Here is an 18,840-nt window from a genome sequence, read left to right on the forward strand (position 1 = left end):
CTTGATTTCAGGGCCTTAAAGGAATTTTAACAGATATATGAAAATTTAATGATAGAATCCACATGGAAGATAGAACAAATCAAATTTGTCATTCTGGATCTGGGTTACCTACCTCAGTCTAAATTCATCCATTCCTATGAAAATTGTTTAGTTTCAGTTTTTCATCATGGAATAAAATTCAAATAAACACTGGAGAATTCCATTTCTTATCTAGGAGTGAATAGAACAGCAACTAACACAGATGTACAGATATCTCTGTTGTAGGTTAGAGTCCTTTGAGTAAATGTCCAGGAGTTCATATTGTTCTATTTTTATCTTTTATTTTTACAAACCCTAAACTATTTCTATAGTGCCTATATTAGTTTACCATTTCACCAAGTTGAATAAGGGATCCCTTTTCCCTGGATCCTGGTCAACATTAGTTGTCATTTACTTCATAGAAATTGAGAGTAGAGAAAAGGTCACTGCAGGTTAGAAAGGGTGAGTAAGAGGAGGAACAGAGAGATCTGGGTTAAAAATAATTTCAAAATATGTTTTAATAGGAGAAATACATTCTAAACAGACTAAGGTGATCACAGTTTATAATAACTCATTTTATATATTACAAAAAAAATAGAACAGAATTCTAAGTACCAAAAATGAGGAAATGCCATAGAAATCCTTATCATCCTGTATGATCATACATATTATATAATGTGTTATTACATTGCATCTATTGCATTAATATATAAATTATCCATACTCTAATACTGATGCAGAGTATAATTGACTATGTCAATTTAAATTACTTAGGGAAAAGAAACCTAAATAAAATATCACTAGATATTCCTATATAAATACAGAAAATTACTGGACTTCTTTAACCAATGTTTGACCTTATTTGACCCAGGAGATTCTTACCAACCTTCTTGACTTCCTCATTTATGAGAATAAAGATGAAAGGATTCAACAGAGTTTTCACTAGTGTGAAAAACACAATCACAACTTTGTCAATGGGAAAGGAGGTCATTGCCTTGCAAACAAATATGAGCAAAGTATAAAGAATAAGACAACGACAGAGACATGATGAACACAGGTAAAGAAGGTTTTTGCAATGCCCTTCAGAATTGTGATTACTCAAAATATAAACAAGGAATGAAGGATGACCACAGAAGGAGCAATAAGCATACAAAAAGTGAGTAAACACAGTGACCCACTATAGGCAGCAATCAGTGGCCCAGGAGAGTGTCAGGGCAGGCCAGTTCCAGAAGTGACATAAAATCACACATAAAGTTATCAGTGATATTTGGGCCAAAGAATAGTAATTGAGCCAGGAATCAAATCTGTATTTGTCCACGGATGAATCCCGAGATTACAGCAGTGAAACTGGATGATGTGATATAAGGGAAATAGCCAAGCACAGAAAGCCAAATGTTGGAAGTTCTCACTCAAATGCAAAAGCCATGAAGTTTTATCCCACTAGAGTTGAGAGTAGAATAGTGCTCATAGATACTAGGAGAACAGAAAACAAAGAAATATTGTGAAGTTGAATAACAGGAACCAAAATACATGTATATCAGTGGAGCACATACTAAACACTGGGATGAACATGGTTCACAACAATTTATTATATGTTTTATAAGGAACTAGAAAAGAGCTTAAAGATTTACAACACAAAGAAGCCATGTCATTTAATGGGATAGAAATGTTTTTCACCATAATTTTCACATATATATTATCTACATAGGTTGTCACACTGAACTCCATTCAGAGATATGCTTACTATTCAATGAAAATTTGGTAGAGATAGAATATAATTCACTGTCATCATTTTACTCATTTAAGAAGGAGAACAAGTGTCCATAAAACAGCTCTAGTTATTTTTAAACACACAAATCCCCAGGTTTATGCATCGCTAGCTTTGCACATTTGACCCCAGAGCTTCTTCATAATCTTTTTGACCTCCTCATTTCTGAGGGTATAGATTAAAGGGTTCAGCATAGGTGTCACCAGGGTACAAAATACAGTCACAGCTTTGTCAGTGGGGAAGGAAGTCATAGGCCTCAGGTACAGGTATGAGCAAGGTACAAAAAATAAGACAACGACAGTTACATGAGAAGCACAGGTAGGCAGGGCCTTGCGACGACCTTCTGAACTGTGATTCCTCAGGGAGTGAAGGACGGCTATATAGGAAGCAACCAACATAGAGAAAATGAGCAAACAGAGTGACCCACTGATGGCAGCAATCAGAGGCCCAAGAGTGTGAGTGTCAGTGCAGGCCAACTCGAGGAGTGGTATTAAATCACACATAAAGTGGTCGATGATATTTGGGCCACAGAATGGTAATTGGGCCATAAATAAAATCTGTATTCCTCCATGAATGAATCCCAGGATTACAGCAGCCCTCACCAGGAATATACACACAGGTCGGCTCATGATGTTTATGTAATGCAAGGGCTTGCAGATGGCTACATAGCGATCAGAGGCCATGGAAATCAGCAAGATGATTTAAGCTGCAGTGAAAAAATGCTCATCTAAAAGCTGAGTCATGCAGCCATTGAAGGATATGCTGCTCTTCTCAGAGATCAAGTCATAGATCATTTTGGGTGCTATGGAAGAAGAGTAGAAACCATCTATGATGGACAAGTAGGGCAGAAAAAAGTACATGGGAGTAGCCAGGGCCGGGCTGATGAAGATGGTGACTGAGATGAGTGTGTTACCTGCCAGTGTGATCAAATAGATTATTAAGCATACAATAAATAAGAGTTTCTGCAGATCTGGATCTTGAGTCAAGCCCAGGAGGATGAATTCTGTGACATTGTTCATCCTTTCATTGGTTTAGTGCAGGCTGAGGCCTTATGGACATCTGAAAAAAAGATACAGTGTCCCATTAATGTTATTATAAAACTAAACTGAAATACTTTATTATCACATTGTTGTAACTGCTGAAATAGAAAAGCTACATTTACTTTTACACTTAATATCACTTTGCAGGCAATTTTGAAGATGGGAAGGAGGTTAGCTTACTACTAATACTTTATTATAACACCACAAACAAACAAAATCTCATGCTTGTTGGCTGAAGCTGAAGATTAGGTGTCAACCTAAAAGGAAAAAAAACTAGAAATAATCTCAAACTTGACTTTCTTCATTGTTTTTTTTATATTGTGGGAAAATATGAATCTCAACTTATTTGAAACTACATTTGCACATGAATGTGAATGGTAAAATCTAGGAACACACTGTGCATGAAATTTATTGGGACACTAAAGAACAAAAGCCCTACTGGATGTAAGACTTCTGTATGATTTCTCTGTACTATATGAGGTACATGAACCAGGGACAGACAGAACTACAGGGAGAGTTACTTTCTGTATGACAAAAGAACATCTTTTTTTAAAAAAATTTACTTATTTATTTATTTATAAAAATTTCCACTTTCTCCACTCCTCCCACTACCCTCCTACTCCCCCCACTCCCTCTCCTCCTCCCTCTCCAGTTCTAAGAGCAGTCAGGGTTTCCTGCAAGTTCCTCCCCGCTCCCTCCAGGTCTAGGAAGGTGAGCATCCAAACAGACTAGGATCCCAAAAAGCCAGTACATGCAGACATAACAAGTCCCAGTGCCATTGTCAATGTCTTCTCAGTCAGCCCCCATGTCAGCCACATGCAGAGACTCCGGTTTGATTACATGCTCATTCAGTCCCAGTCCAGCTGACCTTGGTGAGCTCTCATTAGATCAATCCCCTTGTATCAGTGGGTGAACGCACCCCTCGCGGTGCTGATTTCCTTTTTCATGTTCTCCCTCCTTCTGCTCCTCATTTGGACATTGGGGGCTCAGTCCAGTGCTCCAATGTGGGTCTCTGTCTCTATCTCCATCCATCGTAGGATGAGGGTTCCCTCTGATCCTGCCTTCCTAAAGTCACAAGCTTTCATTCCAATTCAGAGAATACAATTCCCCACTCAACAATTTTTCCCAATGATGTCTCTCCAGAATATCTGCTTCCAAGACAAATCCTTTCCATCAAAAGATATAATTAATCCCAGGTGAAACACCAACAGTTACAAGTCAATGCCTCTGCACCTATGTTGGTCCTCTTTAAATATCAGTATAGTTCAAGATGTAAAAAGCTTCTGCTGTTAATATCTCTAGGTCAGGATTCATCAAGAAAAGAGTGATCTGTCTACTTTATTTCATCTACACTATCTGCCTTCTGCCCTTTGGAAACAACAGTTTTGCATTGAAAATCATTTCTCTGTATAAATATATTAAAATTCAAATATCGAGTTTCCTGTAACATTGTTTTGAGACTTTAGAAGAGAAGATTTGATTTAACAAAGACTCAACATTTGATTTCACATCAAGTTATCCAAGTGATTCTGTTTCTAACTGTTGTGTACATTTCACATTAAAGTTAATTATTCCAATGAAAGTTCAGTTTGAAAATCACATTGTGTTTGGATATTTCCAGACATTATTAGAATCATCTAAGATAAACAAGGTAAGTTTCATAGTGGGATTGATAACTAGAAAAGATTCTTACTTTCCTCATATGATGATAATTATTTTTAAATGCTTTTCAAATACATTTATATATTATTTTGCTCTCATTTTAAGTCTATGACACTTAAGCATTAAACTTCTCTCACATTGTAATTGAAGTTTAAATTCTTTTTTTTTTAGTAAATTTTATTAAATTATAAAAGTTTCCATTTCCGCCCCCCCTCCCAACACCCTCCCACTCCCCCCACTCCCCCCCTCCTTCCCCTCTGTCCCCCAGGGCAGTCAGGGTTTCCTGCCCTGTGGGAAGCTCCAGCTCCCTCCCCCTCCCTCCAGGTCCAGGAAGGCGAGCGTCCAAACAGACTGGATCCCCAAAATCCAGCATATGCAGAGGAAACAGGTCCCAGTGTCATAGCCAATGGCTTTTCAGAAAGACCCCGGGCCAGCCACAGTCAGAGAATCCGGCCAAATTCCGAGAATCTGGCTAGATCACGTCCTCGTTCAGTCCCAGTCCGACTGGCCCTGGTAAATTCTCATCAGATCCGTTCCCTTGTATCAGTGGGTGATAGCATCCCTCGCAGTACTGATTTCGTCTTTCATGTTCCTCCTCCTTCCGCTCCCCCTCCGGACCTCGGGGGGCTCAATCCATTGCTCCAATGTGGGCCTCCGACTGCATAGCCGTCCTTCGCCAGACAAAGGATCTATGGTGATAAACAAAATATACATCAGTATGGTCATGGGCCACGGCCGATTCAGGCACCCTCTCCTCTGTCCAGAGAGCAATCTGGGGAATTTCTCCTTGGACCTGGGATCCCATATATAATCAAGTCTCCTGTAAACCCTAAAATGGCTCCCTTAGTTGAAATATATTGTTCCCTGATCCCATATTCATACTACCTCCCTCCCCCCCCCATCCCCGGCCACCAAGCTTTCCCTGTTCCTCCCCTACTCCCTTCTCTCTAGCCCTCTCCCCCTCCATCGACCCTCCCACCCCCCCATGCACCCGAGGTTACCTGGGACTCTTGTCTATTTCCTACCTCCTGGTGGATAGCTAAATAATCTTCATCAGGTTCATCTTCTTATTTAGCTTCTCTAGGATCACGAATAATAGGCTCAAAGACCTTTAATTATGGTTAGAATCCACTTATGAGTGAATACATACCGTGTTCCTCTTTTTGGGTCTGGCTTACCTCACTCAGTAAAGCGTTTTCTATTTCCATCCATTTGCATGCAAAATTCAAGATGTCATTGTTTTTAACCGCCGAGTAAAACTCTAATGTATATATGTTCCACACCTTTTTTAACCATTCTTCTATTGAGGGGCACCTAGGTTGTTTCCATGTTCTGGCTATTACAAATAGTGCAGCTATGAACATAGTTGAACAAATGCTTTTGTAGTATGTTAGGGAATCTTTAGGGTATATTCCCAAGAGTGGTATTGCTGGGTCCTGAGGGAGGTTGACTCCCAGTTTCCTGAGAAACCGCCACACTGATTTCCACAGTGGCTGCAAGAGTTTGCATTCCCACCAACAATGGATGAGTGTTCCCCTCACCCCACATCCTCTCCAGCATAGGCTATCGTTGGTGTTTTTGACTTTAGCTATTCTGACAGGTGTAAGATGGTATCTCAAAGTGGTTTTGATTTGCATTTCCCTGATCGCTAAGGAGGTTGAGCATGACCTTAAGTGTCTTCTGGCCATTCGAAGTTCATCTGTTGTGAATTCTCTGTTAAGTTCAGTACCCCATTTTTTAATTGGGTTAATTAGAGTTTTAGTGCCTAGTTTCTTGAGTTCTTTGTATATTTTGGAGATCAGACCTCTGTCTGATGAGGGGTTGGTGAAGATCTTCTCCCAGTCAGAAGGCAGCCTTTTTGTCCTACTGACAGTGTCCTTTGCTTTACAGAAGCTTCCCAGTTTCAGTAGATCCCATTTATTCATTGTTTCTCTTATTGTCTGTGCTGCTGGGGTCCTACTTAGGAAGAGGCCTTCTGTGCCTAAATCTTGTAGACTACTTCCCACTTTCTCTTCTATCAGGTTCAAAGTGGACGGATTAATGTTGATGTCTTTAATCCATTTGGACTTGATTTTTGTGCATGGTGATAGATATGGATCTACTTTCATTTTTTTACAGGTTGACATCCAGTTATGCCAGCACCATTTGTTAAAGATGCTTTCCTTCTTCCATTGTATACCTTTAGCTCCCTTGTCGAAAATTAGGTGTTCATAAGTTTGTGGGTTAATATCTGGGTCTTCTATTCGATTCCATAGGTCGACTTCTCTGTTCTTATGCCAATACCAAGCTGTTTTCAATACTGTAGCTCTAAAATAGAGTTTGAAGTCAGGGATGGTAATGCCTCCAGAAGTTCTTTTATTGTATAAGATTGTTTTGGCTATCCTGGGTTTTTTGTTTTGCCATATAAACTTGATTATTGTTCTCTCAAGGTCTGTGAAGAAGTTTGATGGGATTTTGATGGGGATTGCATTGAATCTATAGATTGCTTTTGGTAGAATTGCCATTTTTACTATGTTGATTCTCCCAATCCAAGAGCAGGGGAGATCTTTCCATTTTCTGGTATCCTCCTCAATTTCTTTCTTCAAAGACTTAAAGTTCTTGTCAAATAGGTCTTTCACTTCCTTGGTTAGAGTAACCCCAAGATATTTTATGCTATTTGTGGCTATCATGAAAGGTGATGCTTCTCTGATTTCCCTCTCTGCTTCTTTATCCTTTGTGTATAGGAGGGCCACTGATTTTTGGGAGTTGATCTTGTATCCTGCCACGTTACTAAAGGTGTTTATCAGCTGTAGGAGTTCTTTGGTAGAGTTTTTGGGGTCGCTTATGTACACTATCATATCGTCAGCAAATAACGAAAGTTTAACTTCATCCTTTCCAATTCGAATCCCCGTGATCCCCTTATGTTGTCTTATTGCTATTGCTAGAACTTCAAGCACTATATTGAAGAGGTATGGAGAGAGTGGACAGCCTTGTCGCGTTCCTGATTTTAGTGGAAAGGCTTTGAGTTTCTCTCCATTCAGTTTGATGTTAGCTGTCGGCTTGCTGTATATTGCTTTTATTATATTTAGGTATGATCCTTGTATCCCCAATCTCTCCAACACCTTTATCATAAATGGGTGTTGAATTTTGTCAAATGCTTTTTCAGCATCTAGTGAGATGATCATATGGTTTTTTTCTTTCAGTTTATTTATATGATGGATTACATTGATAGATTTGCGTATGTTGAACCAGCCCTGCATCTCTGGAATGAAGCCGACTTGATCATAATGGATAATTTTTCTAATGTGCTCTTGGATTCGGTTTGCCAGTATTTTATTGAGAATTTTCGCGTCGATATTCATGAGTGAGATTGGCCTGTAATTCTCTTTCTTGGTTGTGTCTTTGTGTGGTTTTGGTATTAGGGTAACTGTAGCTTCATAAAAGGAGTTAGGCAGTGACTCTTCTGTTTCTATATTGTGGAATACGTTAAGGAGTATAGGTATTAGCTCTTCCTGGAAGTTCTGGTAGAATTCTGCATTGAAACCATCTGGTCCTGGGCTTTTTTTGGTAGGGAGATTTTTGATAACAGCTTCTAACTCTTCGCGACTAACAGGTCTATTTAGATTGTTCACCTGTTCTTGGTTCAACTTTGGTATATGGTATTTATCTAAAAAAATGTCCATTTCTTTTACATTTTCCAACTTTGTGGCATATAAACTTTCATAGTAAGATCTAATGATTCTCTGAATTTCCTCTGTGTCTGTGGTTATGTCCCCCTTTTCATTTCTGATCTTATTAATTTGCATGTTCTCTCTCTGCCGTTTGATTAACTTGGATAGGGGTTTGTCAATCTTGTTGATTTTCTCCAAGAACCAGCTTTTTGATTCATTGATTCTTTGGATTGTTTTCTCTGCTTCTATTTTGTTGATTTCAGCCCTCAGTTTGATTATTTCCAGTCTTCTAGACCTCCTGGGTGAATCAGCTTCTTTTTTTTCTAGATCTTTCAAGTGTGCTGTTAAGTCTCCAATGTGTGCTTTCTCCGCTTTCTTTAATAGGCACTTAGTGCTATGAACTTTCCTCTTAGCACTGCTTTCATAGTGTCCCATAGGTTTGAGTATGTTGTGTCTTTGTTTTCATTAAATTCAAGGAAGAGATTAATTTCTTTCTTTATTTCTTCCTTGACCCAGGGGTGATTTAGTAGTTGACTGTTCAGTTTCCATGAGTTTGTTGGCTTCCTGGAGGGAGCATTGTTGTTGAATTCTAATTTTAGTCCATGGTGATCTGACAAGACACAGGTAGTTACTAATATTTCTCTGTATCTGTGGAAGTTTGCTTTGTTACCAAGTATGTGGTCAATTTTCGAGAAGGTTCCATGAGCTGCAGAGAAAAAGGTATATTCTTTCCTATTTGGGTGGAGTGTTCTATAGATGTCTGTTAAGTCCATTTGATTCAATACCTCCAATAGGTCTCTCAATTCTCTGTTTGGTTTCTGTCTGATTGACCTGTCCATTGGTGAGAGAGGAGTGTTGAAGTCTCCTACTATTAGTGTGTGTGGTTTGATGACCGCCTTGAGTTCTAGAAGAGTTTCTTTTACATATGTGGGTGCCTTTAAATTAGGAGCATAGATATTCAGGATTGAGACTTCCTCCTGATGAATTGTTCCAGTTATGAGTATGAAATGTCCATCTCCATTTCTTCTGATTGATTTTAGTTTGAAGTCGATTTTGTTAGATATTAGAATGGCCACGCCCGCTTGTTTCTTAGGTCCATTTGCTTGGAAAACCTTTTCCCAACCCTTTACTCTGAGTAAGTGTCTGTCTTTGTGGTTGAGGTGTGTTTCTTGTAAACAGCAGAATGTTGGATCCTGTTTTCGTATCCAATCTCTAAGTCTGTGCCTCTTTATAGGTGAATTGAGTCCATTGATATTAAGTGATATTAATGACCAGTGGTTGTTGACTCCGGTCATTTTCTTTTTTTTAAGTAGTAGAGTGTATGTGTTTTTCTTCTTTGATTTGTGCTTGTGAATGGTCGCTAGATGTTCGAGTTATTGTAGATCGTGTTGGGAATGTTGGATTCCTTCGGTAGTGATTTTCCTTCTAATATTCTCTGTAAGGCTGGATTAGTAGCTATGTATTGTTTAAATTTGTTTTTATCCTGGAATATTTTGTTTTCTCCGTTGATAGTGAACAATAGCTTGGCTGGGTATAGTAGTCTGGGTTTGCATCCATGGTCTCTTAGTTTCTGCAGTACCTCTATCCAGGATCTTCTGGCTTTCATGGTTTCCATAGAGAAATCTGGTATAAGCCTGATAGGTTTACCTTTATAAGTTACTTGACCTTTTTCCTTTGCAGCTCTTAAAATTTTTTCTTTAATAATTATGTTTTGTGTTTTGATTATTATATGGCGCGGGGATGTTTTTTTCTGATCCAATCTATTCGGTGTTCTGTATGCTTCTTGAACCTTCATAGGAATATCGTTCTTTAGGTTGGGAAAGTTTTCTTCTATAATTTTGTTGAATATATTTTCTGGGCCTTTGATCTGCAGTTCTTCTCCTTCTTCTACTCCTATTATTCTTAGATTTGGTTTTTTTATTGTGTCCCAGATTTCCTGAATGTTTTGTGAAGAGAATTTGTTGGATTTGCCGTTTTCTCTGACCAGAGCATTTATTTTCTCTATGGTATCTTCAGAATCTGAGATTCGTTCTTCTATCTCTTGTATTCTATTGGTTATGCTTGATTCTGTAGTCTCCGCTCGTTTACCTAGGTTTTCCATATCCAGCCGGTTCTCGTTTTGTGTTTTCTTCATTGCCTCCATTTCAGTTTTCAATTCTTGGACTGTTTCCTTTACTTGTTTGATTGTTTTTTCTTGGTTTCTCAGGGTATCACTCACGGATTTACTTATTTCTTCAAACTTTTTGTTATATTTCTCATCCATTTCTATACTCATTTCTTCAAACTTTTTGTTATACTTCTCGACCAGTTCCTTAAGGGAGTTATTCATATCCTGTTTAAGGGACTCTATTGCTTTCATAATGGCACTTTTTTCCACTTCATCTGGGTTAGAGTGTTCAAATCCTTCTGTTGTAGGGTCGTTGGGATCTGATATTTTCATGTTGTTTTTCAGATTGTTGGAGGAGGTCTTGCCTTGGCGTCTGCCCATCTCTTCGATCAAATGCTCTCTATTGGAACTTCTGGTATCGGGTCAGGTTCCCTTGTTGGGCAGGGAGTTCACTGATAGAATGCCTACCTTTCCCCAAGCAGGGTATTGAACCACAGGCACTGCCTCTTTCCGGGATGCCCCTATAGAGCAGGCCCAGTGTGCAAGGCAGCTGAGCTGGGGAAATTTTATGGGCTCAGTGGGAGGGGAGAAATATAGAAATTTGTACCTGGATGGAAGCTGGGATGGCAGGTGGGAGAGCCTAGCAGGGTGGAAACAGCACTGCAGGCTGACCTGGGAGTCTATGGGGTCGGGGAGAGTCCTAGCTCCCCCTCGCCTGGCCCCTGTCATGGGCCCGAATCAACTCACCACTCCGAAGGCCCTCTGGATGGAAGCTGGGATGGCTGGCGGGGAAGCTAGCAGGGTGGAGCCAGCAGAGCAGGCTGACCTGGGAGTCTATGGGGTCGGGGAGAGTCCTAGCTCCCCCTCGCCGGGCCCCTGTCGTGGGCCCGAATCAATTCACCACTCCGAAGGCCCTCTGGATAGAAGCTGGGATGGCTGGCGGGGAAGCTAGCAGGGTGGAGCCAGCAGAGCAGGCTGACCTGGGAGTCTATGGGGTCGGGGAGAGTCCTAGCTCCCCCTCGCTGGGCCCGCGGGGGCCCGAATCAACTCACCACTCCGAAGGCCCTCTGGATGGAAGCTGGGATGGCTGGGTTAAATACTTTTTATAGTACTGTTCTAGTTTTGATTGTGTTATGTTTTCCTATATATTTCTTGCAATAATTCTGATAAAAATCTATAAATGTATCTTAATATTTTCACTTTTTAGGTGAGGAAATAATAGCGTGAGATGCCAAGAAATGCACCTAAGATAAAGAAATTGCACATGGAAGAACTAGGATTCTAATCTGAAGTTGGGGTTCTAAAATTAATATCCCTATTGCTACTGTTGAATGGTTTTCAGTATTTTGAAGGACAATCTTAAAGCCTTCATTTCACAATTATAGTAAAGTAAAGGTGAGTGTAACTATGAAAAAGACAAAATTCCAAGACTCTGTCACTAAATACAGTACCACAACTTTTTTAATATTTGAGAGTAGAAAAATGTCATTGTGTGCATTGGGTATTATGTCCCATAGAAATTTACTCTAAAATAGTATTAAAATAATAGTATTGTTTGGGCCATAATTAAAAGATTAAATAATTAAAGTATACTTATTTAGACAATATAGAATGTGAATCAAGAATTTAAAGAAAAATAATTAAAATTTAAAAATAACCTGAAATGTACATTTGACTGTTGTTTATTAATTCTTTGATTTTTTACTCAACTGCTAATTTCATTGGTTCTATTTTTTAATTTTTTTATTTATTTTTAAAAATTTCCACCTCCTCCCCCTCCTCCCATTTCCCTCCCACTCCTATCTCCCCCTCCCTCTACAATCCTAAGAGCAGTCAGGGTTCCCTTTAGCCCACTTTTTGAGAAACATCAACTGTATTTATCACACACAGAAAAGTCAATTCTACATAGCGAAGGACAAGATATGTTAAGTACCGCAAAACACACTTTTCCTTTTATCTTCTTCTTTGAAACTGCGTTAAAGCCAAAGGCTCCTTCAGAATATGCAAATAATTTCTGAATCTATTCTTTCTGTTGTGGACAGGATATGATCCCTCGTGCATCTCACATTAGGTGACAGACTTTTTCTAATTTTTAAGATAATGTAAAAATAACTATTGATACAATCTCTCAAGAATATAATGAGAATAAAATTGGGAAATAACTACAAATTCAGAATACACTCATTGATCAGTCATTTGAGCAAAAGTTTTCTTGTTGTGGCAAATAACATTTAATCTTCATGATTCTTGACTCATTTGAAAAATTGACAAAATAATGTCAACCACATAATTTGTTATAAACATTAATGAAGAAACATTAATGTACACAGGAAACTGGGTGTCAAGCATCATAAAAGCTCAATCACATGAAAGTATGTAGTACTATTGTGAAGTTATTTGATTTCATAAACATGATTTTTAATGTTCATATTTTCATTAGACTATAAAATATCAGAATTCATTACATCATTTATCAAGGAAAAATGTTTTTTTTTCTGTATCTCTTCCTCTCTTCTCTCACACTCTGCCCCTGCTTTATGCCTTCCACCACAGCACTTGCATCCTCTAAATTCCCAGGAGTTACACCCTGGAATATCTATGTCACCTATTCTAAATACAGTATGAACTCCTCTCTCTGGCTTCCATTCTAGTACTCAACCTCAGACCTTCTCATCCAACTCACACACACAACTCTACTGATTACCATCCAATATTTCTCCTTCTTCAATGTCCTCTTTTGTTTTACACTCATATTCATACATTTGCTAAATTTCATTGTTTCACATGGACATAGAGAAAGTGCTTTAGCTTTGCATTCACAGCCTGTACACATAAACATCTATACCTTTGTTAGAGTTCAGCTTCTACTAGCATAAAATCCACTACAAGTTAGATCCTGAGTCATAATAGATGGATTCGTATAATCAGTTGTCTTTTGCCCTGCACACTCATAAAAACTCCTCATATTGATCTCCTAAGAGAGTTGTCACATGAAAAGCAACTTGAAGAATTCAGAACCTTTCTTAGAGCATAAATAAAAATTCTCAGATAAGCAGAAAATAGAGATCTGAGACTAAACTTAATAAGATGGAGATTTTTAAAAGATTAAAAATTACATTGATATTTTTCAGGTGATATAACCAGCTATCACATGAAATAAAATGGAGAACCAAAACAATGTGACAGAGTTTATTCTTCTGGGACTCACAGAGAACCCAAAGATGTAGAAAGTTATATTTGCTGTGTTTTTTCTTATCTACATCACTTCTATAGCAGGAAATGTGCTCATTGTAGTCACCATAATTTCTACATCATTGTTAGAGTCTCCCATGTACTTTTTCCTGGCCTATTTTCCTTTATTGATGCCTGTTATTCCTCTGTTAGCACCCCTAAACTGATAGTAGATTCACTCTGTGAAAAGAAGACCATCCTGTTCAACGGATGCATGACTCAAATCTTCAGGGAGCATTTGTTTGGGGGTGCTGAGATCATCCTGCTAACTGTGATGGCCTATGACCACTATGTGGCCATCTACAAACCCCTTCATTATGCAACCATTATGAGTCGATGACTATGTAGCCTGCTAGTGGGAGTGTAGTGGTTGGGAGGTTTTCTTCATGCCACCATATAGATCCTGTTCATTTTTCAATTACCCTTCTGTGGCCCTAATGTCATAGATCACTTTATGTGTGATCTTAATCCTTTGCTCAACCTTGTCTGCACCGATACTCACACTCTTGGGCTCTTTGTTGCTGCTAACAGTGGCTTTATTTGTCTGCTAAACTTCCTCCTTCTGTTGGTCTCCTACTTGGCCATTCTACGCTCCCTAAAGAGCCACAGTGCAGAAGAAAGGCACAAAGCCCTTTCTACTTGTATTTCACACATCACAGTGGTTGTCTTATTCTTTGTGCCTTGCATATTTGTGTACATGAGACCTGTAGCTACCTTATCTATTGATAAAGCAGTTGCTATGTTCTATACTATGATAACTCCCATGCTAAATCCCTTAATCTACACCTTGAGAAATGCTCAGATGAAAGATCCTATTAAGAAATTGGGGAGCAAAAAAGTTCTTTCAAGTAACGAATGAACACACCTGGAGCACAGCATGAATTAAATTGAATCATAAAATAAAAAGCTACTATCTATAATTTTGGAAAGCACATTTATTGGATAAGGAGAAAATTAGTTAGGCATTTTATTTACAAAATCTGCAGTCATAATGTATTTAGGAATATACATGTATACACATTGATGTTTGTAACAGTAAACAGTGAAAAATAGAGAAAATTAATTCAAAAGAGAACAAGAAGGGATATTTGGGAGAGCTTAGAGAAATGAAAGGAAAGAGGGAAATGTTGTAATTATATTTTAATCTCAAAAATAAAAGAAAATTTTAAAATTCTGGGCTCAGGTTGCAAGATTCTGAAACCTCAGCACTGATGGGGCAGAGACCAGGGAATCTCAGCACTCACTGACCATCCAGTCAGGCTAAACAGTGATCTCAGGGCTCAATGAGAAATCCTGCATCAAAAGAAAGAAATAATGATGGTGGAAGACACTTAATATTCACCCCGGTATCCTTACACACATGCATATATATGCACATGTACCTATACACATACAGAATATGAACACACATATACTTAACACACATACATACAGATATCAGTAGAAAGCATAGGAATGAGGCTGATCTGAAAGTATTTCAAAAAGAAGGAAAATATTCAAAAGGTTTTCTATGAGAGATTGTTTCAGAGCAGACTTCTTGAGGTTCTGGCTCTTACAATCTTTCCACCTCATTTTCTGTGGTATTCCTTGAGCCACAGAGGCAGAAACTGTGATGAATATGTACCCACTGAATCTGGGTTCCCCATGATGTACTCTAACCACACCTTGACAATAGAAGGAGGGAAACAAGAATAGAAGCATGAGCTTATTGTAATGATTTAAGTGCAAATGCTGTGAAGATACAGAGTGTGGTGGATTCTGTTTCATCCATCTTAAATCTGTTCTGCTGGACTAGCACACATATACACCAAGTACCACAAGTCTAGATCACTAACAGTTCGTAGCCCACATGTCTTTAGACAATGCATGAGACAAAATGGGGGGAAATATTATAACGATTTCAGAGCCTCCAAATGTCCAATATAGAGGTAAAAACAGTTAATTCTTTGTCTGCAAGGGAAATCAGCTCTGTAGCACACTTCAAAGCTCTCAAAACTCCAGAATGAAGCCAAATGCAGTTGCGACCACATTCTTCCCCACAGCTGTAGTCAGTTTTCCTCAAGTTCTTCTTCCTTCACTTTATTTTCATCAAAATGCCGATCTCAAGACCTCCACCACCTATGCACCACCACCTAAACAAATAGATTGAAATATTTCAAGAAATATATATATGTATATATGTAATAAATTTATATAATATATTGTATTAAAATAAAATGGAAAAAAGAAAGCATATTCAACTAATGGTGGATGTTGACATGTAGAAGAATGTAAATTGATCCATATTTATCACCATGCACAAAACTTAAGTTCAAATGGATGAAAGATCTTAACATAAATCCAACTAAACTGAAGCTCGTAGAAGAGAAAGAGGGAAGTACCCTTGAACGCATTAACATAGGAAACCTCTTTCCAAATACAATGCCAATATCACAGACACTGAGAGAAACAACTAATAAATGAGATCTTCTGAAACTGAGAAGCTTCTGTAAAGCAAAGGACATGGTCAACAAAGCTAAACAACTACCTACAGAATTGGAGATCTTCACCAATCACACATCTGACAGCTGATTTCTATAATATCCAGAGAGTTCAATAAACTAGACATCAAACTACCAAATAATCCAATTAAAAATGGGGTTCAAATCTAAATAGATAATTCTCAGCAGAAGACTTTCAAAGGCTAAAAGACACTTAGGGAAATGCTCAACATTCTTAGCCAGCAGAGAAATGCAAATCCAAACAACTCTGAGATTTAATCGTACACCAATTGGAATTGTTAAGGTCAAAAGCACTGATTAGAGCTTATTCTGGAGAGGATATGGAGTAAGGGGAATATACTTCCATTGCTAATGTGAGTGCAAACTTGTACAGCCACTACGAAAATCAGTATGACAATTTCTCAGAAAATTGGGAATCAATCTACTTCTATACCCAGCAATATCACTTTGGGGCATAACCCAAAGGAGGCACACTCAAACCACAAGGACATTTGTTCAACTATGTTCATAGCAGCATTATTCCCAATAGCCAGAACCTTGAAACAGCCTGGATGCCCCTCAACTGAAGAATGGATAAAGAAAATGTGGTACATTTACACAATGGAGTACTATTCACCAGGAAAAAATGACATCTTGAAATTTTCAGGAAAATGAACAGAACTAAAAAAAATATTCCTGAGTGAGGTATCCCAGACCCAGAAAGACGAACATAACATGTGCTTACTCACAAGCAGATATCAGATATAAAGAAAAAAAATTAACCAGCCTACAGTAAACAACCCTGGAGAAGCTAGAACCCTCATTCAGAAACACACGGAAGCAGATGCAGAGATCTACAACTAACCACTGGGCTGAGCTCTTGGATACAATCAAAGAGAGGGAGAAATGATAATATGAACAGAGGAGTCAAGACCATGATGGGGAAATCACATAAATTGCTGACCTGAGCTAGTAGGAGTTCACTAACTCCAAACTGACAACTGGGCCCCTGAATGCGAGTGAAAATGCTGTGACTTTATTAATATGTGGAACTATTGGCAGTGGGATGAGGATCTCACCCTAACACATGAACTGATTCGTGGAGCCCATTCTCAATGGATAGATACCTTGCTCAGCCTAGGCATGGGTGGGGAGCTTAGTCCTGCCTCAAGTAGAATATTGGACTGATGAGACAGACTTAATAGACTTTCCTATGGAAGGCCTTACTCTCTCTGAGGAACAGAGAGCGGGTGAAATGAGGGAAATGTGGGAGAGGAGTAGGAGAGAATGAAGGGGGAACTGGGATCGGTATGTAAAAATAATAAATAAATAAAATGTGTACTAGTTATAAGAAAAAGATCTTTATATAGGACGAATGTTAGAAAAGTCATAAATAAAACAGTTTCTGGTTTATATCACTGCAGAATAAGAGATCTGTATGAATAAGGTACAAAAATTTTCTTTCTCAATAAAAGAAGCCTTATTCAATCAATTAAAGGTCTGAATGTATCAGAAAGACAATACAATAAATAAATTTTCCCATTAGCCTAACTTCCTTTCATCTGAGACATTAGCCATTCTTTTCTGTCTTTGAATTGAACCATAACAGCAGCTCTTCCTGCCAGCATTCACTCTGAAACTGCACTATTGGCTATGGTGGTATATTATTCGCATTTTAATAAATAAATCTTGACTGAAGACCAGAGCCAAGGAGCAGACCAAACTCCATTTTGAGAAAGAACTCCATTTTAGACAGGACCTGACTAGGGAGAGTGAATGAAGAACAGCAAAGTCATGAACACTCCCAAGAAACTGTGCCAGCTCTGATCAAAGTGACCCACCATGGTGTCCAAACAACATCTGCTTGTTTCAAACGTCCTTGTAGGTATCTGATGAATCACTGTTTTGAAGTTCTTGTCTGCTGACAGTCACTGTTTTAAAAGTCTCCTATACCCCAACCAATGAATTCAAAATTTGTGTCCTTTTACCCAATCCCAAAATGCCAAGGCTTGTGCCGCCCTGCTTGCAGCTTTTCCCTTTAAAATCCTCCTACCCTGAAACCTAGTGGCTGTTCTCACCCACCCACTGTGTTGGTGCATTGGATTACAGTCTGAGTTAGCTAACTTGTAATCAATAAACCCCAGTATGCTTGAATCAGATATTTGCTCTGTGGTGGTCTTATTTGGGGTTCCCATGACATGGACATAACAGAGACAAAACTAAAGCTGCTAGAGGTCAGGTAAGGGTGACACACACCTACAGTTCCAGGATCTGTGAGTTTGAGGCCAGCCTAGTCTACAAGAACTTGTTCCAGGACAACAAGGGCTGTTACACAGAGAAACCCTATCTCTAGAAAGAAAAAAAAAACTTGTGATTTTTAAATTTTAATTTTAACAAATATGTAAAAAAACTACACAAATCTGAGGTACCATGTTATGTACTGACACGTGTATACCTTGTGTCATGTTTAAACCAGCCTGCCTCCTCAAATATTTATCATTGTTTTAGAAGAAACTTTTCTACACAGGCAGTGGTGGGGCACACTTTTAATCCCAGCACTCCGGAGACAGAGGGAGGTAGTGTAGCATAATTAATAAAAACCCAGAGACAGAAATTGGGGTTCAATTTGAAAACCAGAAAAACAAAGTAGCCAGACCACTAGAGAAATCTTAATTCTACCAAGGCTGGGCAACCATAGGCTAATATGACTAAGCCTCTCTCTCCTCCCATTTCGTATTCCTTTTAGTGCTGAGATTAAAGGTATGTGACTCTGTAGTACTGCTATTAAAAGTGTGAGCCACCATCACTTGGATTTGTTTCTGTACTGATCTTGTGTAGGGCAGAATGTCCTTGAACTCACAGAGATGTGGGGGTCGCTCCACGC

General features: G+C 38.7%; 3 pseudogenes; 1 reads left to right on the plus strand and 2 right to left on the minus strand.

The window, feature by feature from the left end:
- Positions 1 to 518: 518 nt before the first annotated feature.
- On the minus strand, positions 519 to 1,590 carry LOC125393177 (olfactory receptor 4C45-like; annotated as a pseudogene).
- On the minus strand, positions 519 to 2,837 carry LOC148121069 (olfactory receptor 4C45-like; annotated as a pseudogene).
- Positions 2,838 to 13,406: 10,569 nt separating this feature from the next.
- Positions 13,407 to 14,335, plus strand: LOC148121070 (olfactory receptor 4C46-like; annotated as a pseudogene).
- The last annotated feature ends 4,505 nt before the right edge of the window (positions 14,336 to 18,840 follow it).

Source organism: Myodes glareolus, chromosome 8 (assembly GCF_982192425.1).
Source record: "Myodes glareolus chromosome 8, mMyoGla1.1, whole genome shotgun sequence".
Taxonomy (NCBI): domain Eukaryota; kingdom Metazoa; phylum Chordata; class Mammalia; order Rodentia; family Cricetidae; genus Myodes; species Myodes glareolus.